Raw genomic sequence first — 7,885 nt, forward strand, 5'->3', positions numbered from 1 at the left:
TAGACGTAGGAACGTTTCTAAAAGGGGGTGGAGTAGGCTCAGGGCACATTTAAAGAGATTTTACTGGGGAGGTGAGCCTGGCAGCCATGGGGGGAGTGTTCTTGTCCGCCTTTAATTGATAAAACCCGGCGAAAATATTTGAATGTCTTGGCTGCTATACTACATATATCTAATGCCGTTTTGTCCTGGTGCACAGTTTTACCTGCCCAACTCATCCATATCATTTGGCAGACTACCAAGTTTCCTAAAATCGTCCGTAAGTCTTCACATCGCTGTCAATGGGTGGGCAAAATTCCACGGGTGGGGAAGCATCTATCTCCACAGTGGACATGCTGAAATATGGTCTGAGCCTAGGCTGGGCAGAATTTCGAGATGGAATTCATGGTTCGAGATTGCCTGGAATTCGGCGACTGCTGTTCAAGAGATCAGTTTCTGTCTTAGCACTTTTAACAGCGTTTAATCAAATTATCCACATGCTTGTTGATCTTTTTGCACGTGGGATAACAAATTGCACCAACTAGTCATGTGTCAGCCGAATGTCTTTAAGACATTACAAATTCGTGATCCGGTTTCAATCATAGGCATATATGTACATATATATAATATATATATATATATATATATATATATATATATACATGGTGTGTGTATATATAGCTAAATAAATGTATACATATCCATGTCTATGGTTGTAAACATATATACATGTATAAATATGGTTTGTATAGTTCCCTGTGTGTTTGCTGCGTATTTCGAGTTAAATCCGTCATTGTTTTCGGTAAACCATAAATCCTTTCACCTAAAGTCATTTACATTAGTTTAAAGGGAGTGTTCCGCAGTTGTATGGGGCTTTGCACTCAAACAGGCACGTTGAAGATCATTCGATGCAGTTTAAGGCCCTGCCCTTCTCAAAACCTCTAGTTTCTGAGTTGCACACCGGCGAAAATGTGCAGCCTATTTCGGGGAGACTGTTTCTAGACCACTCAGGTATCCATGACGCCATAATAACGTCATTTGAATCTCGTCAATCCGTTGGCCATACGGCGATCAAGGTCAATAAAAATATCACTGTCGACTCGCTCTTATCTGGCGTTTCCGTGGCCTGAGCACGGTTTCCAGACACATCGGCGTCAAATGGCTCTCATCAATGTTGTGCAATGACCGATGGCAAAGTCAAACAATGACTTATTGGGCTGCGCATTCACTAAAACAAAAAGCTGTTTTGTCCGGAACGGCTTTTTCCACTTGAGAGTAAACTGGCAGTTACAAATGAGCTTACTTCATCATGTCTGATGCTTGCTTCAATATCTTCAAACGTGGAATGTTCCCTTTAAGCAAACTAACGTTTCAAAAACATTCGTTCCCCATTCTCAACGCACTGTAAGGCAATCGGACGGAAAATATTCGAATATGGCGAAATCCTAGGCATGCTCTACGAGACGTAACTGAAGGTAAGCCACCAGGTAACAAATTATGCGTCCGACTATCGGGTTAAGTTCACACATACGAACACATGTGCATCCCTTTTCCAGCCAGTTTGACATCATGACAAGTTCAAGATATTTTAGCGCCCGGCTGTCATGGACTGACTGAACAGGTCCAAAGTGACGCATGACCTAAGCTGTTTGTTTAAGTCAGGCATCCTTTCTCTGATGAGGATGACTTCGCGAACTTGTAAAAGGCTTTCGTTTGGACATTATTTTAGAATCAGGGTGATTTCAGTAAGGTCAGAGCGTAGAAGTTCTTGATGTGGCTTTTGCGCATATGCTGGTCTGACGCTCTCTCCCGCAGATGCATTGTTATACGCTGTGATGAAAATGTAGCCATTTCAACATAGGTCGAGTTTCGGTGCCGGCAGTCTCGGCATGGACATTTAAATTCATGGCCTATGTTGGTGCACTCAATTTGGATCTGCTGACAGGATGCTTTCCACTACAAGGCTGCTAGTTGTCCTGCTCTTGTAAGAGATGGTAAGTCTTATTTCAGTGTCTTCGTCAGTCGATGTGATATTTGTCCCGATGATGTTCTGCAAAACTTTTTCCTTCACCTTATATGACGGAGCATTTCGTTTCGATGAAAAAGTGGATGGGCCGGTTCCTTGTCGAGTGGTGTCAGGTTTCGTCGTTACAGGGCAGGCCTAATATATTGGTCAATTGCGCTGATTCAATAACCTTTATTAACAAACGAATGAATGCACCGTTCAAGTTAGTGGTGCGTGCTGGACCAGCTGGAGTAATCTTCTGGAGCGCGTCGTACAAACGAACGGATGACGGCCGTGCGGTAACCCTCTGGGCGTTTGCTCCCCGCGCGCATACATTGGCCAGCATCAGTAGGTTTACGGCGCACTTTCGCCACAAAAGATGCCTTACTCGCATTCACGTAGGTTTCAAGAAATGGTGCACGGTTGTCGACACTCAGGTCAGTCGTAAATCGTGCTAACAATTGCCAGGCCCATGTCAAATACGTAGTGACATATATGACAGTGACATCTAGATGTTGCCCTCATGCACACTTTCATGATGGACATACTGACTAGGAAAAATCGTATTCATGACACAGGTATTGGCACACTGAGATGAAACGTCCATCCTTGCATATAAGAAATCTTTCATAAATAAATGCATGCTAAGTATACGAATACATACACACACATATATATATATATATATATATATATATATATATATATATATGTTGGAATATTTTGGCAGAATTCTTTCTTTGATACATGTTTGATTAAAAATAACTGCTGACTCAGCATTGACGAGCTTTTTGATGCATCGTTCTAATTTTCGGGCCTTTGACTTTGCGTCATCGCTTAGATTAAAGATGGTTTGCACAAAATTACTCATGTATTCATCACTCCCTCCATTCTAACGTCTCGAGATCTTATCTCATCTTCAGAGAAGACTAAATTGCACAAGAAATAAGTTTTGAGTTTAAAGGATGAACAGTTGTGCACTACTGTAGGAAAATATCTTTTGGTACGGAGAACATAGATGAAGCATAATTAATTGAAGTAAGACGGATTCCTATTTTCATTTTCATACATGTAAGAGACACTCATAATGGGAACATCACAGAGACACAATGGGAACACTATTGTCGCAATCACATCAGAAGTGCTCACCGCCCACCACCTAATAGTTTAAGAGTTCTGCAAGAATTTGTCTGTGTGTTTAAGGCCGGAGAGAGTTCGTTAATGAATATGCTTTCCCAAATTTGAAGGCGTCTTCTGTCACTGCACGCCCGTAGAATGCCAGTGCTGTCTGTCGTCACGTCGTGTCAATGTCATGTATATATATATATATATATATATATATATATATATATATATATATACATAGCCCCGAGGGTCCGGCGCCAGACTCTGGCACGTGGCAGGCAGCCGGGTTCGAGTTCCAGATGTGACTGACTGCTTCACCCGGCATATGCCAGTTAGCGGGAGGTTAGATAGTTTCCCCGGCTGCATCACAAGACCGTATTAAAGCATTGAATGACACGTAAATGGTCCGTCAGGCAGGTGCGGACAAGAGGCGGCTGTCTCAAACGGTTATCTCTCCAAGCTGTTCGGCCTTTACGAAAAGAATAAGAACTAGCGGAACAATCCAGAAGTAAAAGGAAATAAAATTTATGTTTGAAAACTATATGCAAGCAATTTTTGTTGCTATAGGCAAGCAGCACTTAGTTACAATAGTGAAAAGCATCCCATTTATTCTTCCAAGGCTTTTTTTGGTGTTTAACCAACAAACTTTTCGTTTGTCGCAGTCCAGTTGTTGGCATATGAAGCAGAACAGGGGCATCTAGATGAGTACATCACATGCAATTCGCGACCCATGTCGCTGCGCTGTTTTCCTTTTAACCGACGCGCGCACATCATAAAAGCACGCGTCCCTGAAACGACGATTCTTCGCAAAATGCCTCCCGCAAACTCGTGGCCTTCTAAAAGCCGTCGTTGGTCGCGGCGGCTGTCGGCACGTGCTTGAACGTGCCGACACTCTCCCGAATACTTCAATAGAATGAATCGTGCGCTTGAAGGATGGGTGCCACCTGGCCGATGCATTAGAGTTGCTGCAGTTAATGTTATCCTGTCAGGCAAAATACAATGAACAGCACTGATTCTTATCGAATCTCAATCATAGAACGACCATCCAAATTGTACCAGTCAGCCAAAGAGCGTAACAATGAAGATGCCTACGGAAAACGCTTGCAGGCAGTGGGCGTTTCAACTAACGCCTAATTTTTTTAACCAGATAACGTTAGTGTACTGAGGTTTGTCCCAAAAGATCTCCAATCGCCAAAAGCAGTGCTGTCTAATGTGCATTGAGGAAGATGACCCATGGATTTGGATCTATTATGAATATTCTTACCCATCCGCCTTGAGAAGTGGGAGCCTTAGACCACCCTCTCCCCCTTGAGAAGTGGGGGCCTTAGACCACCCTCTCCCCCTTGAGAAGTGGGGGCCTTAGACCACCCTCTCCCCCTTGAGAAGTGGGGGCCTTAGACCACCCTCTCCCCCTTGAGAAGTGGGGGCCTTAGACCACCCTATCCCCCTTGAGGAGTGGGGGCCTTAGACCGCCCTCTCCCTCCTTTCCTATACTTATGATGTGGGTAGAAAATATGAGGCAATAGTCCGCAATCGAGCGTTTCAGAACTTGACCATTGTTTCGCTGTGAACCGAATCGATCAGTTTGCCTACACCTCTAACGCATTAAACAGTATTTACATCAAAATCTGTACTGACTTGGAAAAATAGAAATTACCCAAAGAATAACTTGGCTGTCAGACAGAGGCCCGGCCTGAGCTCTCGGAGTCACGCGGGGCCCGACCATAGCTCAGCCGGGCTCTGCGGCAGACAGTGGCACCGCCGCCGCCTCTCCAGCGCTCTCGCAAATCACCTGGACTCAGACCACAAACCAAACATGTATGCATCGGTACCTTTACAGCCGGCTTTTGACTATTACGGTCTCGCATTAGAAAAGTGAAACGTGAGGCCACTGCCTGTCACATGGTGTGACCGTGCCTACAGGTACAAACACCCGCAGACGCTGTAGTTTCGCTGCAGTGCCGCCCGAGCCTGGCGTTGCAGCGCCGCGACGCCGCTGGCTTCACAACGGCGCCGCCTGGAGCATGCTCGTGATCCGCCCACTTACCTTGCCACAATCATACCTCATATACACCAGGTGCAGCAACAACATGAGTCATTGCTCCGCACCCGTACGTGACCTATGTACCTGAATGTATGAGCTCCTAACCACATCAGTCATGCGAAAGGTGCCGTCGTCATGCCAGCTCCACACCAGAGCTGTAACCACATCACCCGCGGATCCGGCACCGTAGCTGAGTCCTATCCGCACCCAGCACCGTAGCTGAGTCCCATCCGCACCTGGCACCGTAGCTAAGCTCCATCCGCACCCGGCACCGTAGCTGAGTCCCATCCGCGCCGGCACCGAAGCTGAGCCCCATCCGCACCCAGCACCGCAGCTGAGTCCCATCCGCACCCGGCACCGTAGCTAAGCTCCATCCGCACCCGGCATCGTAGCTGAGTCCCATCTGCACCCGGCACCGTAGCTAAGCTCCATCCGCACCCGGCACGTAGTTGAGTCCATCCGCCACCAGCACCGAAGTCGAGTTCCATCCGCGCCCGCACCTGATGGCCCTCATCCGCCCGGCACCGTAGTCGAGTCTCATCCGCACCCGGCATCGTAGCGAGCTCCATCCGCACCCGGCATCGTAGTCGAGTCTCATCCGCACCCGGACCGTAGCGAGTCCATCCGCACCCGCACCGTAGTTGAGTCCCATCCGCACCCAGCACCGAAGTCGAGTTCCATCCGCACCCAGCACGTAGTGGCCCATCCGCACCCGGCACCGTAGCTGAGTCCCATCCGCACCCGGCATCGTAGTCGAGTCTCATCCGCACCCGGCACCGTAGCTAGGCTCCATCCGCACCCGGCACCGCAGCTGAGTCCCATCCGCACCCGGCACCGTAGCTAAGCTCCATCCGCACCCGGCACCGTAGCTGAGTCCCATCCGCACCCGGCACCGTAGCTGAGTCTCATCCGCGCCGGGCACCGTATCTGAGTAGCTGAGTCCCATCCGCGCCGGGCACCGTATCTGAGTAGCTGAGTCCCATCCGCGCCGGGCACCGTGACCGCGCCCCTGCCGGGAGCCGGCCACGGTACGGCGGTGAGTACGGCGGGGCCGCTGTCCGAGGCGGGGAGGCTGACAGTCTGACAGTCTGGCAGTCTGGGAGGCTGGGAGCCTGGGAGCCGTGAAGTCTGAGTACGGCGGCGCCGCTGTCCGAGGCGGGGAGGCTGCGCCGGACACCGTGGAGCGCTCACAAGACGAAGGCTTCAGTCGATGTTTACGCCGGGATCCAGAACGTAAAGATTTCGCCGTTCAAATTCACTTATCCCAGTCAAAGCACAAAGTTTCCGCGCAGTGCCTCTTCTTGGCGGACACAACGGTCGACGGATGTTGAAGTGCGATGCAGCGTAAGATTTAGACCGCGCTCAATGGCTGACTGCCGTCGAACTTTTAACTTCCATGACGCGAATACTAACTGGGATAAAACGTATTCATGGCACAAATATCGGCAAACTAGGATGAAACATACCCCGTGATGAAGTCAAAATGTTATGCGCTTATTGGTGCTAAATGAGTTAGGCACGCTATGGCAACCTAGGGCACCGTCAACAGAGCCCTTGTCCATACACATGTGCATTCACCCTCACTTCCCAGTGAGCCACATGTAGCATGCCGGTCGGCTAACGCGCCAGAATTGAAACATGTCTCTAAAAATTGAGTGTGCTGCAGTGTCAGCGGCAGGGCCCCGTTGTTTACGTTACGAACCGAGCATGACACGCGCCCCAGTGGCGAGCAGAATGCTCAAGCAGTCTCTCCATGCGGATGCACAGATCAGGGTCCTTCCACCGTGATGTCAAGGTGCCGGTCTCCAGCCCTCATGCCGATGCTGTGATCCTGACGAGCCTGGAGAGCACAGCAGACCCGGCGGTCCATCCTACCGAGCAGGCTCAGACAGACAGCATGCAGGCACACACAGCAGACCCGGCGGTCCATCCAACCGAGCAGGCTCAGACAGACAGCAGGTAGGCGCACACAGCAGACCCGGCGGTCCATCCTACCGAGCTGCGCCGGAGGAGCCTGCGCGACTGAACGCGGGGCGTGTCTCACACCACCAGCCGGCCGGCCGGCGGGTCAGCTCAGAAGGCGGCGAAGGTGCCGGGACATACGCCCTACGGGAGAGAGCCTCACACTGTTGGTGATACAGATGGTAACTTCATGCAATACCATGTGCGTCATGCCAAATTTCTGAAATGACGGGAAGCTGCTCAAACTTTCATTAACAGCGATGTTGCGCCTATAGGCGCCGCAATGGGTAGGGGAGATGTCCCCTCACTAAACGTCAAAATAAACCCCACTAAATCCTCAGACTTCTCCGAAATCCAGAAAGACCGGCGAAGGTTAGCGAAGTTTTCTGGCCCCATACACCTATGCCCCACAACCTGATTGTTGCCCCCTCAGCCTAAAGGCTCTGGCGATGCCACTAGTTCGCTCATGGTGGGTCGACCAGCAGCTATCACGCCGACGTTCAGCTGATTGGGAGCATGCGACCTATCGCGACCGATATCACCCGCCAAGGACGCTCGTGCGCTCGGCCGATCTCAAGCGTGACGAGCCCGTTGAGCGGTGGTTCGCTCGGACACCCAACGTGCAACGAACCGAGCAGACGCGCCGCAGCGCGTCACAATGAGAGCGCGGAAAAGCAATCGCCTCCAAATCGCGGGTGTTGGTGGTACCTGACCGGCCGAGCAGCGCGTCCCGTGCCACCGGTAGCCGACTCGCGCTCCCCGTGACCACGGCG

Source organism: Pollicipes pollicipes, unplaced genomic scaffold, assembly GCF_011947565.3.
Source record: "Pollicipes pollicipes isolate AB1234 unplaced genomic scaffold, Ppol_2.1 Scaffold_4002;HRSCAF=4701_pilon_pilon_pilon, whole genome shotgun sequence".
NCBI classification, from domain to species: Eukaryota; Metazoa; Arthropoda; class Thecostraca; order Pollicipedomorpha; family Pollicipedidae; genus Pollicipes; species Pollicipes pollicipes.